Below are 16,609 nucleotides of genomic sequence, written 5' to 3' on the forward strand. Positions count from 1 at the left end.
GTGCCCTCGCGGAGACAAAACGTTACTGAAGAGCAAATTTAATTGTGAAGCCTAAAACGTATCTCCTTATGCTTGATATTAGTTAGTTGTAAATACAGTTCCTCAGCAGAATACATATTTATTAATTTTACTTACTGCGTATTAACTGCGCCGTTTCATAAAAACTTAGGAGACGGTCCCTCGTTGGCCTCGGCTAGCGTTACGACAAATGTGTATCGGTAGGCACGACCGCGGAACGGGGACATCAGGGGCGGAGTCATGCTACGAGTCACTGGCAACTGGTCGATGTCGTAATCCGTCACGATTGACGTCGTAAGATCGCGTGAAAGCCGCGTCAATTTGACGTCACGCTCTACAACTTGAGAGCGAAATTGAGAGCGTTACAGAATTCCCCCCCTGGTATGTTATGCAGGTGTTGCACTGTTCACGGTTAAATATTCAGAAGCTGCACAGGAATTTCGCCGTATTTGTCTGGGCGTCTGAATGGGAGCGCTGCAGCCGGACTAACTTGTTCAGAGGAGTAAAAGATAGTGGGCTAGAATTGAGCCACCTGTTTTTGCGACAACTGGTCAGTCGTTTTTTTGTTTTGTTTTTTAGACACGACTAACCCTTTCTTACTCACCGTATGCCAAGTCAGACTGAGGTGGCTGCTACCGGAGTACGATGTTTCAACTGAAGATTTTTCCGCAGGGATTAAGGGCTTTTATAGAGAAGTCGTAGCAAGTGCTCGGTTCGTTTCAGCGCTGTTTTCAAGTGATTATTTGTCTACAGTAAAATGAAAGAAATTGTACCCTGCATTGTGTGACATTATGTTCCCTGCTCCTTTGTAAAGGGCCTTGTACGATGGACGCCCAGGTGCAGATGTTTTAAAAAAGGTAAAAAGAATGCAGGTGATGCCAGGAGTAAAAACCTTTCTTAAATTGCACACCGGAACCTTGCCGGTGACGGCAGCGGTGGCGTAGCGGTAGAACATCCGCCTCGCATGCAAGAGGACCGGGGTTCAAATCCCGGTGCCGCGCAATTCTCCACCGGATTAAAAAAAAGAAAAAAAGGAAAATCCGCGTGTCGATGGAATTGCATAAACAGGTTTGGGGTGCGACCTGATGCCGGTGAACACCTCCGGCAACGCACTCCCTCACCAGAACAGGAGTTGGCCACCCTGGTGCAGTAATTGGCCGCAACCTCTCATGATAAGCTCCACAAAACCCCGGTCCTCAGTCACCAGCGGCTGCGGAACAACTGACCACGGCGGCGGTCAGACCTGTGACGCAGCAGGGGGTGCTAAGAAAGCCTGGCTCCGCTGGACAGGCCACCATTGGAAACTGACCCTGGCAACGTTTAATGCTAGAACCCTAGCTAGTGAAGCTAGTTTAGCAGTGCTCTTACAGGAACTAGAAGGTATGAAATGGGATGTCATAGGACTTAGTGAGGTTAGGAAGCCGAATGGGGCATATGCTGTACTGAAAGATGGGCATGTATTGTGTTATCGAGGCTTACCGGCGAAGCGAGAACTAGGAGTAGTTTCCTTGTCAATAAGTATATAGCGGGTAATATCGATGAATTCTATAGTATTAATGAGAGGGTGGCAGTCATCGTAATTAGGCTTAATAAGCGGTATAAACTGAAGGCTGTACAGGCCTATGCACCTACATGTAGTTATGATGACCAGGCAGTTGAAAGCTTCTACGAAGATGTAGAATCGGCAATGCGAAAAGTAAAGACGCAATATACTGTACTAATGGGCGACTTCAATGCCAAGGTAGGGAAAAAGCAGGCAGGAGACAAGGCAGTCGGGGACTATGGCATTTGTTCTAGGAAGCAGGGGGGAGTTACTAGTTGAGTTTGCAGAGCGCAATAACTTACGAATCATGAATACCTTCTTCAGCAAACGAAAGAACCGGAAATGGACATGGAAAAGTCCGAACGGGGAGACTAAAAATCAAATAGACTTCATAATGTGTTCAACCCCCGCCATTATGCAAGATGTAGAGGTAATCGGGAAAGTGAGATGCAGTGTCCACAGTATGGTGAGGTCCCAAATTAGCCTAAATCTGAAGAAGGAACGCAACAGATTAGTAAGAAAGAAACCCATCAACGAATTAGCGGTGAGGGGGGGGGGGGGGGGGGGGGCAGAAGAGTTCAGGATCTCGCTACAGAATAGGTATTCAGCTCTAACTGAGGATGGCGACATTACCCTTGAGGCAAGGAACAATAGTTTCAGAAATATCATTACTGAGTGCGCGATAGAAGTAGGCGGTAGGAAAGTTAGAGAGGATACCGGTAAGCTGTCTAAGGAGACGAAAGATTTGATTAAGAAACGCCAGAGAATGAAAGCTTCCAATCCAACAGACCGGATGGAATTGGCCGAGATATCAAAGCTAATCAATAAGCGCAAGATGGCCGATATAAGGAAGTATAACATGGAGAAAATTGAGCATGCTGTAAAGAACGGGGGAAGCCTTAAAGCGGTACAGAAGAAATTGGGCATAGGCAAAAACCAGATGTATGCGATAAGGGACAAGGCGGGCAACGTCATCACGAATATGGATAAGATAGTCAAGGTTGCCGAGGAATTCTATACAAATCTCTACAGTAGCCAAAGTAGTCAGGACCGTAATGAGATTGGCGGTAGGGAAAAACATTCAGGCGTTCCACCAGTGACGAAGGACGAGGTCAAGAAAGCATTAGCTCTAGAGGATCAGATAACTACGGATTTGCTGAAGGACGGGGGGGATATCGTGTTAGAAAAACTGGCCACCTTGTATAAGCAGTGCCTGGTGTCATCGACGGCACCAGAACCATGGAAGAATGCAAACATTATCCTCATTCATAAGAAAGGGGACTCTAAGGACCTTAAAAATTACAGACCAATCAGCTTACTGTCTGTTACGTATAAGGTATTTACTAAAGTAATCGCTAATAGAATCAGGACAACCTTAGACTTCAATCAAGCAAAGGATCAAGCAGGGTTTCGGAAACGGTACTCTACTATCGATCATATCCATACCATCAATCAGGTGATAGAAAAATGCTCGGAATATAACCAGCCCTTATACATATCATTCATTGATTACGAAAAAGCATTTGACTCAGTTGAAACCTCGGCGGTGATGCAGGCATTGCGAAATCAGGGGGTAGACGAGCCGTACGTGAAAGTGCTGGAAGATATATACAGTGGCTGCACAGCAACCATAGTTCTGCATAAAGAAAGTAACAAAATTCCCATAAAGAAAGGTGTTAGGCAAGGAGACACAATCTCCCCAGTACTATTCACAGCTTGCTTAGAGGAAGTATTCAGAGACTGGGAATGGGAGCAGTTAGGGATAAGGGTAGATGGAGAATACCTCAGTAATCTGCGATTTGCTGATGACATTGCCTTGCTAAGCAACTCGGGGGATGAACTACAAATAATGATTGATGACCTAGACAGGAAAAGTAGAAAGGTAGGCTTGAAAATCAATATGCAGAAGACTAAGGTAATGTTCAACAGCCTCGGGAAGGAACAGCAGTTTACATTAGGTAGCGAAGTACTGGAAGTAGTAAGCGAATATGTCTACTTAGGACAGGTAGTAACCGCAGATCCGGACCATGAAAAGGAAATAACAAGAAGAATAAGATTGGTATGGAGCGCATTTGGCAGGCATTCGCAGATTATGTCTAGCAGCTTACCGGTATCGCTAAAGAGGAAAGTATATAACAGTTGCATCTTACCTGTACTCACCTATGGCACTGAAACGTGGAGGCTAACCAAGAGAGTTCTACTTAAGTTGAGGACAACCCAGAGGGCTATGGAACGAAAAATGGTAGGGGTAACATTAAGAGATAGGAAGCGTGCAGAGTGGGTCAGAGAAATAACTCAAGTTACCGACATTCTAGTGGAAATTAAGAAGAAGAAATGGACATGGGCAGGACATGTAGTGCAAAGACAGGATAACCGATGGTCGCTTAGGGTAACAAACTGGATTCCAAGGGAAGGAAAGCGCAGCAGGGGGCGGCAGAAAGTTAGGTAGGTGGATGAGATTAAGAAGTTCGCAGGGGTCAAGTGGATGCAGCTAGCACAGAACCGGGTTAAGTGGAGAAATATGGGAGAGGCCTTCGCCCTGCAGTGGGTATAGTCAGGCTGATGATAATGATGATGATGATGACCTTGCCGGTAAAAACATTTTTGAAGGAAAGGGGTTATTCATACCCAAGCGATCACACTATTTAATATGCAGGAAGCCAGAAACCATACACCATATTTTTTTACCCTGTTGGGAAGGAGTATATTTTTGGGACGTATTGCAAAGAACGCTAATGAAAGATTTTCCGCTAGACCCGCATGGCATTCGGTACTTATGCGTAGAAAGTGAAGATGGGGTACCATTTGATTTAATTATGCTCATTTGCCTCCACTGTATATGGCGCTCAAGAATGGCGGGTTACCATTGCGATAAAGATGCACGGCCTCCCAGAATTTGTTTTCGGGAAAGCATGGACAGGTGTTTGGCAATCCAGAAAGCTGCAGCAGAACCTCCCGAGTGGCTAGCAGGGCTAGAGCCTTTGTTGTGTAGGCATGAATTTTAGTGTGTTATTTATAAATAACGCATGTAAATAGTATTTGAGTGATTTTTCTCGATTTTGTTCTCGTGAAATGCAATGTTTCAAGCCCAGGCAATCAAGAAAAAAAAAGGGGGGGAGGGGGGGGGTCATGGCGCGGTGGTAAAGCGCTGGGCTGGGGATCCAAATGATGGAGGTTCGATTCCCCGGTGGGAGGGAAGGTTCGTTTTTTTTTTTTTTTAAGTATCAGAGCCGCCGCAAAAGCATGACACTTTTTCTGACAACGATGAGCCATTAAAGGCTTTCGCCTCAGTAAGGGAATTCACGCACTGTCCATAAGAAAGTGTTAGGGACTGCAGAAGACATAGAAAGAAAGCCCAAATTACGGAAAGTAAATTTCATCTAATTTCTTTTTAACAAGGCCCGTGAGAGGCAACATAATTTATGTAAGCAGTAAAAGAGCACCTAGAAAACCTGAAGGATCCATATCTTATGAAAATGCTGCTATAATCGGTCACCGCCTTACTGCTTCTGGTTTTGTGTTTGGTCCGGGCGCTGCTCGGTACTCGGGCTTTACCAATGACTGTAGCAAATAGGCGCTAGAACACTGAAGTGGGTATTACTGTCGGTATGTTGTGGAATAAACGGTTAAAAGAAGGATGAGCAAACTGTTTATTTTCGTCCAGACTGCGATGCTGCAGAACCGCTAATGCACGATGTCCCTGTTTTTACCGAGCAAACTGTTCATTTACAAGCGCGCATACTGCAATGAACGGTGGATATACAAGCCAATAGGAGTGTTGCTAAAGCAAGTTCACACTTTTTGGAATCCCGTCACGATGTAATTGACGCGAAGTCTTCTCTCCCCCCCCTCCCCCTCCACCCCCCCTCCCCAGAAAAACAAATAAAAAATAAATAAGCGATGATCTCAAACCACACCGAATAGATTTTAACTGTTCATGCTCAACCGGTTTTTGTTGTATGTACTTACTTATTTTTCCGCTAGTAGCTTTCTTTCTCGTCAGATGATACCCTTGACAATTAAAACCTGAGAGCGCAGCAATCTACCAATTCCGCCGTCAGTACACGTAGATGTGTGCTGTAGCCTGGAGTATACATGTCATTAAAGTGTTTCGTTGCGAGCAGCAACATATGAACTGCTGCTGAAAAGGTCTTCCTTGCTGAAAAAGGTGATAAATATGTTCTCAAGCCTTTTTTACAGCCCAAAAGGTCGCGTAAGGATGCCGACCTCTTTCAACATCCCAGATTCTTCCTGTACATGCAATAAATTTTACTTCAGGAAGACTCTGATAACTTAGCCCACCATGTGATATACGAGCTGTTCATCATTTTTCCGCCCCACGCATCGTTTATGATCAAATCGAATAATTTGGAGAATCCATTTTGCCAAGTTCAGGTTTCCAGCTTCGATGGCATTCTACAATTCATATGAGTTATGGATGTACATAACAAGGTTCAACAAAAGAGGTAATTTATTATTCAGCAAGCTCAGTGATGTCAGAGCTCGCTGCTTCTCTGGAGTCATATAAAATCAAAGTTTATAACAATCAGAAATTGTGTAGTTGTTAGATGATGTAATGAGCCACACATGACAGCCTAACTATTCCGAGGAAGTTCTATTGTGGAACCCATCTCAGCTTTGCCGTCATTAGGTACTTGAAATTCTGTACCAGGCACTTGTCCTTGCAATGTAAACTCCTCTGCCAAAGCTTCCTGTGCGCACCGTCATTCGGAACAGCGAGAAATAAGAGCTACTCAGCCCACTGATAAACTATTTTACACCTGGTGTGCAGCAGCGCACTTTCTGCTGAGCATTTGCTATCGCTTCACTGTCGACTGGCCAGCATCTAATACCGCATCAGAAAAGAGTCGCAATCATAACTTTAGTTAAGAGCACGAGATTACGAGAAACAGTCGTTGCGCAGTGGTCAAGAATACTGAAGCCGCTGACCAACCTCATTAGAGACTTTTAGTTTACCGCTGCCGCTTATCGCGGCCGTCTACCACTACCGAGAGCCGTCAGCACAGCACGCGCTGAATGGTCTCTGCGTGCGAAGTCTGGCGGAATGAATGGATAGAATGGATGGAATATAGGAGCGTCCCCTTTGAAACGGGGTGGTAGCAGTAGCTATCATGCTCATTTTTCTCCCTATTCCTTAATTATTGATTTAGATTGGTTAACTAAACTATCGTTCTATTTATTAAATTTTTGTTCCTATAATGCTAACATTATATCACATCTCTGCTTTTAAGCCACCAGTCTTCCAGTCGTTTTTTGCTAGTTTCAACAGCCGGTTTATACACCCAGCCACTGGTATCTCTAAACCCCAGAGCTTCAGGAACAGTGATTGCGCCTGCATCAACTTCCGGATGGACACCATTACATTCGAGTATAATATGGTCAATTGTTTCACTGGAGTTATCACATACAGCACATGCGTCATCTCCATTGTTAAATTTCTTTTTGTAGCTGCGTGTTCTAAGGCACCCTGATCTAGCTTCAAAAAGTAGGGCACTGCCTCTTGAGTTATCAAAGAAATCTTTCTTCCTGATCTGCATTTTTCACTTTCGGTATGATTCTACACTCTGTTTCTTTTCCATCGAATTTATCCAATTTTTACCTTCTCTGTTTTTCACCTGTTGCTTAATGCTCTTTATTTCTCCGTCCTTGTGACTAGCATACTTACTAGTTAGTTTCCTAGTTCTTTTCCTCCATTGTGAGTCAACGCTTTTTCGGTACAGGTATTTAAATACTTTAGCTACCCATCTGTTACTGGCCAATTTCCTCAGGCGTTCCTCATATAATATTTCACTCTGAGCTTCCCGTACTTCGAAAGAAGCCCAGCCCATATCTCCCTGTACCGCCTAATTTGTAGTTTTGCATTGGGCATCTAGTGCTAATCGTCCAACGGATCTCTGATTTATTTCTAATGTCAACTGTACCTGTGATTTTAGGCACAATACCGCATTTCCGAAAGTAAGTCTGGGCACCATAAATCCTTTCCAAATACCCCTCAAAACCTCATACCTATTGTATCCCAACAATGCCTTATGCTTCATTATCCCGGCATTCCTTTGCCCTTTGGCCTTAAGTTATTGCTCATGCTTTCCAATGTATGCCAATCCTTCGTTTATCCATACCACCAGATATTTATATTCTGCTACTCTAGGTATTTCATGGTCTTGTATTTTAAGACCCTGATCAGTTGAGCCGTTGAAAATCATCAGACCAGACTTAACTGCGCTGAAACTGAAGCCTAGAGCGTCCCCTTCGTCTCCGCAATACTTAACTAGAGTTTGCAATTCTTCCAGACTCTCAGCTAGCAGTACAATGTCGTCTGCATACATCAAACCGGGCAGGCGCTGCTCTACCATCTTTCCACCTAATCTATATGACAGGTTAAAACCTAGGTTACTGTCTTGTATGCTCCGTTCCAGGTTTATCATATAATTTATAAAGCATGAACAGCACCGGTGAAATAGGACAGCCTTGTCTTAATCATTTGCATACTTTGACATCTTCCGTACTTCTTATCCCTTCCCACGTAATTTCTACTTTGTTATCCCGGTATATTTCCTGTAGGAAAACTATTATCTCATAACCGATACTTTGATATGTTCCACAGGAGTTCCCTGCTTACGTTGTCGTACGCCCCGTTTATGTCCAGGAAGGCCAAATACAAAGGTCTATTTTCCACTCTAGATATTTCGATGCATTTGGTAAGCACGAACAGGCTATCATCTAAGCGCCTACCATTTTTAAAGCCGTTCTGAAGTTCTCCGAGTATCTTGTTACTTTCTACCAAAGCTTGCACCTTTAATTTCACCGCCTGCATGGCTAACCTGTACTTAACAGATGTTATGGTAATCTGCCTGTAGGATTTTATGTGCATCCTGTCTCCTTTCCCTTTATAAATCAAATTCATTTTACTCTGCCGCCAGCTGTCCGGAATTTGCTTATTTGTTATGACTGTTTCCAGAGCTTTTAACAACGTTTTCTTACTTTTTGGACCGAGTTCATTAATCAGCTTGATCGGAATTCCATCTATTCCAGTAGATGTGTTTTTAGGAATATTTTTTTCTGCCTTTTTTCCAGTTCAGATTGGTCAGTTCTAAGCTGCTTTGTATTCTGCTACCTTGTGTTGCTTCCTGATTTGCGGAGATTACCCTATCGTCGCTCTTAAATGACTCGGCTATAACTGATGTAATGTAGTTCATTGCGTTGTCTCCCTTTAAACAATTTCCCTTGAATCCTCCTATCTTGAATCCGATCCTGCTTTCTTTGATTCTTCTTCCCTAGCCAGCTTATATGGTTCCAGAATTTTCTTGCTCCGCCTCTAGAGGCATCGTGTATGTCAGCCATCCAGCGATCGGTGGACTGCCTTATTTTACTTTGGACGAGGGCCTGCACCTCAAGTTTCTTTTGTCGATATGATTCCAATATTGGTCGATTTCCTCCTGAGATACCTGTGCTTTCTTTGCCACTCGGTGTTCCCTTGAAGCAGCCCGTCGTCATTCAATAGCTTCTCTGATTTCCTTATTCCACCAGCTCCGTGGCTTCCTCTTTGAATTCCAGCGGTTTGCTACTTTAACCTCCTTGATTTTCCTCCTTACGAGTAGTTCTACCTGTTCATAATCCCAGTCTTCCATGGGGCTTTTCTCTATTGCTTCCTCTATGTCTGCTGCTATCTGCGCTATTTGATCGTCGTTTTATTTTGCGTTTACGTTTTGTCTAAGTTCCATTTCTCTATTCATCAAGGGCCCCATCTGCAGACTAATACGTTTATGATCACTTCCCAGACTAGACTCCCCTTCTTCGTCTATTTCCATTTTTGTGGCCTTGCTATAAATTTCCTGCGACATTAGAAAGTAGTCAATGGTCGTCTACCTGTTGCGGAATTCCCACGTATTTGGCCTTCACATTTTGTTTCCCTATTTACTATAACTAGATCGTGTCGCTCACAGAAATCTAGCATTAGCTTCCGTTTACAATCCGTGTATTCATCCAGATCGTCGATGTGGCCGTTCATGTCCCCCAGTAGAACAATATTGGCCCCGTTACCAAACTGGCTTATATCGTCACTGAGATATTCAACAAGATCCTTGTTTTCTTGCCTGCATTGATGTCCTGTTGCTAAATAAACTACCCCTAGCCATATCCTTATGCCGGCAATTGTTCCTGAAACCCAGATATATTCTTTACAAGATGATTTAATTCTTTGCCAATTTGTTCCCTGGTGTATCAACATACCTACCCCTCCACCCTTTCTTTCCGTTCTCGTTCTGTTGCACCCTTCCCAGACGTAGCCTTCTATAAACGGCGGATCTTCTAGATCACTGAGATGAGTCTCGCAAAGAGCGTACACACCTATTTTGTCATCCTTCATCTGCTGTTCTATCTCTAGCCATTTCGCTCTTTTTCTACCTCCTTGCATGTTTATGTAGCTGATACTAGTGTTAAATTTCTTTTTTGTACTTTTCTTTCTCGACCTACTCTTTGCCATTTTTGGGGGCTCAGCCTCCATTATTACTCTTTCTTCTGCTTCACTTCTAACTACCTCTGTGCACGGAGTCCTCGCGGACCCCCTAAAAAAGCTACAACGCTGCCTGCCAGGCGCCAGCCGATCTCTGCTCCCACCCTTCTGTTAAAATGAATGCCATCTCGCTGAAAAGCCCTACCAAAACCTACTTTATGCACCTCCCTGTTTACCTCAACCACTTCGAAACGCTTCTCCAGGCTTAACTTTCTTATGTCCTGATTAACTATCACCACGTCCTTTTCCAGCTTTCCGTTCAATCCTAGCACCTATGGTACTGTGCATACAACTATCTGCGTCTGCTGTGCTATCTCCCTGATCTCGTCAACTCCCTTAGCTAACTTTCCACCACTCCTGCAGCGTCACCATTTAAGACATCGATTAGCCCCGCGGCTACTATTACCATACTGCGCTCTGCGGAATTCTTCAACAGCCTATTTTTACTCTCTTTCAGCACTGCCCTCAGTGTGCTCTCTGGGAAGGCTCCACCTAACACTCTCTTATCACCCTTTAAACGTTCCAAAATATCTCGCTTGCACCTGCTCATGTTAGAATCTCCGGCGATAAGCACCTGGGCCTTCTCTCTCCCTCTCCCAACTGTTGGCTCCTGCTTTCGGTTATCTGTGTCCTTATCTCTGGGATTTTCATTCTTCCTTAATTCTTCCTTTTTTTCCGGCTTCTTAGCAGCTGCTTCTAAATAACTCTGACGGTTCGGATCCGCCTGACCTACTTTGCTTATGCCTTCCATGCCAGTGCTGGCCTCAGCCACGTGGCCCGCACTGTAATGTTCGTCCTCGTTGGTTCCAAGGATAAAGTCGGCCACTTTTTTCCAGTTTTAGGAAGCTGTCCAAGCAGTTTCTGATTTTCCGCCCTTAACAAACGTACTTCATTTTCTAAATCATCCACACGAGGCACTAAACTGCCCATTTCTTGATCAAATCTGTCTAGACGCGCACTCAGCACGCAACACCGACACTAAAAGTCGGTGCCTTCCGCTTCACCTACAGACTCAAAACGCGTTTCCTTGAGATTAACCTGCGCCTCACAGTGAGTACGCTTTACCTTCTTTTGATTGCACATCTTAAGCATGCATCGACTGAACTATATCTATTACGAATTATCAGAATATACAAATTGCCTAAAGAAGACAGAAGAAACGACTAGCAAACACGCGTTAAAAACCAATTCTGCGAATGCCAATAGCCTAGAAAAAAAGTATTTATCTAAACAAGATAGTTAAAGCATGAACGCCAAGAAAACCTAGCTGCCGGCACGAAAAACCGGGCTGCTAGGACAAAGAGCTAAAATCTATTCTTTAAGCTGCACCTAACCTAACAAGTTGAAAACAAAATAAATTTAATAAAAGAAAGAACTCATCTATTTGACGCTTCGGAAGCTCCCGCTGTCGCCATCCGTCCGTTTCCGGTAGCCACGTGCAATCGGAGGAGCGATAGAACACGCGTCCGCACCATACGGCTGTCAACTGTCAACCGTCAAGACAGATAGCGCCACGTTCTTGTCAATTTGACAGGAACTGAAGATAAAGCGCACGGGAAGACACACACAAGAGAAGAAGACACAGGACACGCGCTACACAGGACACACAGGATTTAGCGCGTGTCCTGTGTCTTCTTCTCTTGTGTGTGTCTTCCCGTGCGCTTTATCTTCAGTCAATTTACAATGCACTATCTAGCCCAACTTCAAGTTTTGACAGGAACGTGGCGCCATCTTTTGACCTCGGGGTTATCTGCGCATGCGTACTGACGCTCGCGCGGTAGACGGTAGCACTAAACTAAAATTCTCTATTATCCCACATAGCATAGCGCCATGGCATGGAACCGGTTTCTTTCGACACGCGACACCTCAGGTGAAACAAGCGTTTCGGGGTGGCTCGGCAGGAAGCGCTGATTGGCCCAAACTCTGTGACGTCAAAAATGACATCACAAATCACGTCATAGGTCACGTGATATTTTTTGCCGTCATGTCCGGCTGTGGGCGCACGTGTTTTCCCTAGACTGTCCGCGGATTCCCCATGCTTTTAAAGCTCCCGGCGCCGGAGAAGCTTTTCGGGATAGCTCGGCTGGCCCCGCCGGGGTGGTGCAGTGGTAAGACGCCCGACTACTGTGCCGGAGTTCCCGGGATCGAATCCCGGCCTCGGCGGCTGCGTTTCGATGGAGGCGAAACGAAGTGGCGTCCGTGTGCTGTGCGATGTCAGCGCACGTTAAAGATCCCCAGGTGGTCGAAATTACTCCGTAGCCCTCCACTACGGCTCCTCTTTCTCTCTTTCCACTTTCATTCCCACCTTCCTCCCTTCCCTTACGGCGCGGTTCGGGTGTCCACAGGGCAAGTGTGACAGTTACTGCGCCTTTCCTTTCCTGTGAACCAATTTAACTTATAGCTCGGCTGGAAACGCTGATTGGTGCACATGCAGCGGCCTGGCGTGACGTTTTTCGCGTCGCGCTCGATGCTTAACCAAACGTGACATAGATCTAACTGCGCTTGCTTGTTTTTTTTGTTTTTTTTTTGTTTTTTCCGCCCCTAGATGCTCTAGGGAATCGCTGGGTTCCCCGCGCTCTGGCAGCGCGCGCAATTCTGGCACTCGGTTCGTGGATCTCGCTGCGGCATGGCGGCTGCGGCGCGTTCGGTCACCAAGGTGCTCGACGCTGGCGGGCCTGCGCGTTCACATGGATGCGTTTTCGGCACGTCAATCCGTGCTGTACGTTGGGTGGAATGACGTCGATAATGATGACGACCTGGTGGAAATGGTTAGCACAAGATAAGTATAAATTGCGCAAAATTGTCTGACTATTTGCTTTATAAGCGCTGTGCCACTTGAATTGCCCCACGTGCTTCCAGGACCTCGTGCAGCAGCAGCTCGTGGCATGGACGCTCCTCGTACTAAAAAAAAAAAAGAATTAGGCCACGGGTATGAAACACCTCCACGAAAACATCCGCCGTTGGCAACTGAACAGCCGCCTGACTGCTATCTGTGGCACTCTTTTAGAGCACCGTTTCCTGTATGCTGCGAAGAAACCGAGGATTTTCTTTGCACGCAACAGCCTCTGCGGTGAAGGATCGCGGCATCGATCCGCTCTCCAAGATCATCATCGCAACCCTCGTAATCGTCTACAGTGGAAGCATCATTACAGCATCCAGGGCTGCAGAACCAGGTGCTGTGTACAACGTAGAGCGCCACTGTTGACCACGGCAAAGGGTCACGGACGAGTGCAGGGCGTTCTGTTCACCACGCCGCCACGTCGCTGCAAGCCGCCGATAGACCGCGGCGCATGCGAACGGCCCTTTTCAGGGCCGCCCCAATGTTTCCTGGCAGACCGCAGGCATGATGATCCCTACTCCTCTTCCCTCTATTATGTTGCACGTGGTATCGTATATACTTACGTCATGCTCCATATAATCGACGCGGCCACCAGAACTTGCCCTCTAGGCCTCTTTATCAGGTTATACGTATAATGCACGCATGCATAATCGTGTCAAATTTCGTTTCATGAAGTGCTACACTGCTCATTACCTTCTTCCCTCACGTATTCTTCTGAGGCTTCGTACAGCAGCTGCAAAACATAATGCAAGTGTCATTTGCTGCCGCGACGAACGCTAAGCCTATGCAACAGGGTTAACAGAGTACTCTCAGTGTGGTGCGGCTTTGTTCAATGATGTTTATAATAGAAGCATCGAGATTTTGTATAACAATTGCATAATCGTCTCGAATATCGGTTCATAAAGTACTCTACTGCTTAATTCCCACTTACCTCGTGCATTCTACAGCTGCGTCATTCTCTCCAGTTCTGCAGGGATGACAAACTAGGCCTGGCGATAAGCATATCTATAGGAGGTATTTACTGAGACCGCGCTGCCAGGTGGTGCGAGCATCGTCACGGCTAGCCGGCCATATCGGTGGTCGGGTTCATTCGGCGTACGCGACGGACGGTGGCTGCTTGTTCGTGTGGGTGTTTTTGTTTTCTTCCAACTGCTTTCCTACTTACCGCCATGGGGAACTGTGCAGTGTACAGGTGCAGTGCCCACTCGCGGAAGAGTGCGAACGATGAGAATGTGGCAAACGTCGATTTTTTCCCCATATCGAAAGTGATCACTCATCAGTGCGCACGGACCAACGAAATCTCGGCACGGAGAGGGCGGAATGGTTTCGCCTTATCAATCACAAAGATATGGACCGCGATGCGAACCACTACAAAATGTGTGGGAGGCATTTCGTTTCAGATAAGCACTCGAAGTCTGCAGATCGCGGTTCCGCGTTTCATTTCATTTCATTTCATTTATTTTTTCCCTTAAAGGCCCGAGGGCATTACATAAGGGGGGAGCAAACTCAATATACAATGCGAACAAGAACAGGAAAACATAAAAATAACAAGAAAAGAAAAGAAAACAGAAACAAGAGAAATAATGCAAGGGTTAGACGAAGTAATTTTTTAAAAAACAAAAAGCACAAAATACCGTAAGTAAATGGCGCCGAATATGTTATACAAGAGAAAAACGCTTTCACGAAACTGGCGAAACTTGAGCCGGTTGGTACGTCATCGATGGCAACGTCAGCACAACTACACACACACGTAAAAGAAGTCAAGACAAGGTAAGCGCTGCCTCCCCCGCGCGCCCACAATTCAGCCGACGTCATCAGCGATTTCTTTACGAAAGATGGTCGTTTAATTTTATCCTGAATGATTTGCGATCAGTGCATGATACGATGTTGTTTGGCAGGGCGTTCCACAGTACTATTGCGTCCGGAAAAAATCCGTGTTGTTAACGACTGCATGCAGTTTATCGCCGTAAAGCAGCTGCACGTCTCATCGGGAGATAGCTTGTAAGCGATTTAACAGAATTCCCTTTACGCAGGTTGTTCAGCATATATAATGATGAGTCCAACCCGGACTGGGCGCCCTCCCTTCATCTTGGGCACGGGACCGAAGGGAACAGCACCGCCGCGTTTTCTCGGTACGACCGTCTGCGGTTTGGATGCATATAATTACGCGCTCATAAATGCTACCCCTGGCTACTTCCGACAGGCTTTTAACATCTTCACTCAAATGAAACCTGATGGTTTTGCATTTCTCAGGTAGCTGAATATAAGACTTCCTTTCAGGTACACGAGGAAAAGGCGACAAGCTGGGCGATCACACAGTCCTTTGAAGCAGCAGGATATCGATTTACAGAATAGAAGCAATGCAGGAAGAGATTCGCCAGTGCCCCAGGAAGGCGGCGAACACATTCTAGCGATTGTTCCGATATTAAAAAGACACCTAATCAAGAATGCACCGACGGAGACGCATGTTCCCATGAGGGTGACAAAGGTACTGCTTTATTCGAGTTTATGCATGTTTAAGGATGGTACGTTTTCATAAGGCTTGAAATGAAAGCAAGTCAATTTTTTTTTTTCAATTGATCATGCTCTCCTTGCAGTGACTTGATTTGCTGGTTGCATATTGTTTGCGGCAGTATCTTTTCAGGGAAGGCAGACTTTTCACAAGTCACAGACCTGACAATGAAGCGAAGTGAGCACATTGAAAATGAAAATCAGCACTTGCTTGCAGAGCTGGGAAAGTGCGAAACAAACTGAACAAGCAGTGTCTTACCGAAGGCTGAATGAAGGAGAATGAAGACCTGTTGCAGTTTTACACAGGGCTGCCAAATTTCACCATTCTGATTGGCCTCCTTAAAGTCCTTAAGGAAGGTATAGCACACACAAGCCGGAATAGTCTCACCCTATTTCAGGAGATGCTCGTATTCCTCAACCGGCTTCGTTTAAACGTGCCATTTCAGGATTTGGCATACAGGTAATCGCCTCTTACACTGAGTTCATAAGTGCTGTATATAAAAAATCTTTTGTCACTTGCAGGTTTAACATATCCAAGCCAACTTTGTCAAGAGTCGTCAATAAGCAGATTGATGCTGCCTTTGCTCGCCTCTCTTATGCTGTGAGATGGCCAGGTTCTGTAGAGTTGCAGGCAACAATGCCTATGGCTTTTCGGCAGTCTTTTGGGACAAAGGTAGCCGTCATACTCAACTGTTTTGAAGTGTTTATAGAACGGCCTTCATCTCTCCTGCCAAGATCACACACAGATTCGAACTGCAAATACCACAATACAATCAAGTATCTGATCGGGATTACCCCAGAGGGCGTTGTCACATTTATTTCTCGTGGATGGTGTGGACGCACAAGTGACAAAGTCATTACAGACACATGTGGTGTACTGAATAACCTCCAGCCTGCAAATTATGTTTTGGCAGACAGGGGCTTTACTATTGAGGACAGTATCGGACTTCACTTTGCAAAGCTTGTAATCCCTGCTTTCACCAGAGGCAAGCCCCAACTTTCGGCGCGTGAAATGGAAAAAACTCGAAGGCTTGTAAATGTTAGGATTCGCGTCGGGACAGTCATTGAACTGCTCCGCAATAAGTAGCGAATTTTAAAGTACACACTGCCTGTGGAGGTGCTTGCACATCTGAAGAAAACGGTCCCACTGTGCTTGATAGGATAG

General features: G+C 45.5%; 1 pseudogene; it reads left to right on the forward strand.

Annotated features, from left to right (window-relative positions):
• The first annotated feature begins 15,713 nt into the window (after positions 1-15,713).
• On the forward strand, positions 15,714-16,609 carry LOC146188381 (uncharacterized; annotated as a pseudogene).

This window comes from Amblyomma maculatum, chromosome 5 (assembly GCF_055883805.1).
Source record: "Amblyomma maculatum isolate TAMU_Amacu chromosome 5, ASM5588380v1, whole genome shotgun sequence".
In the NCBI taxonomy this organism is placed as follows: domain Eukaryota; kingdom Metazoa; phylum Arthropoda; class Arachnida; order Ixodida; family Ixodidae; genus Amblyomma; species Amblyomma maculatum.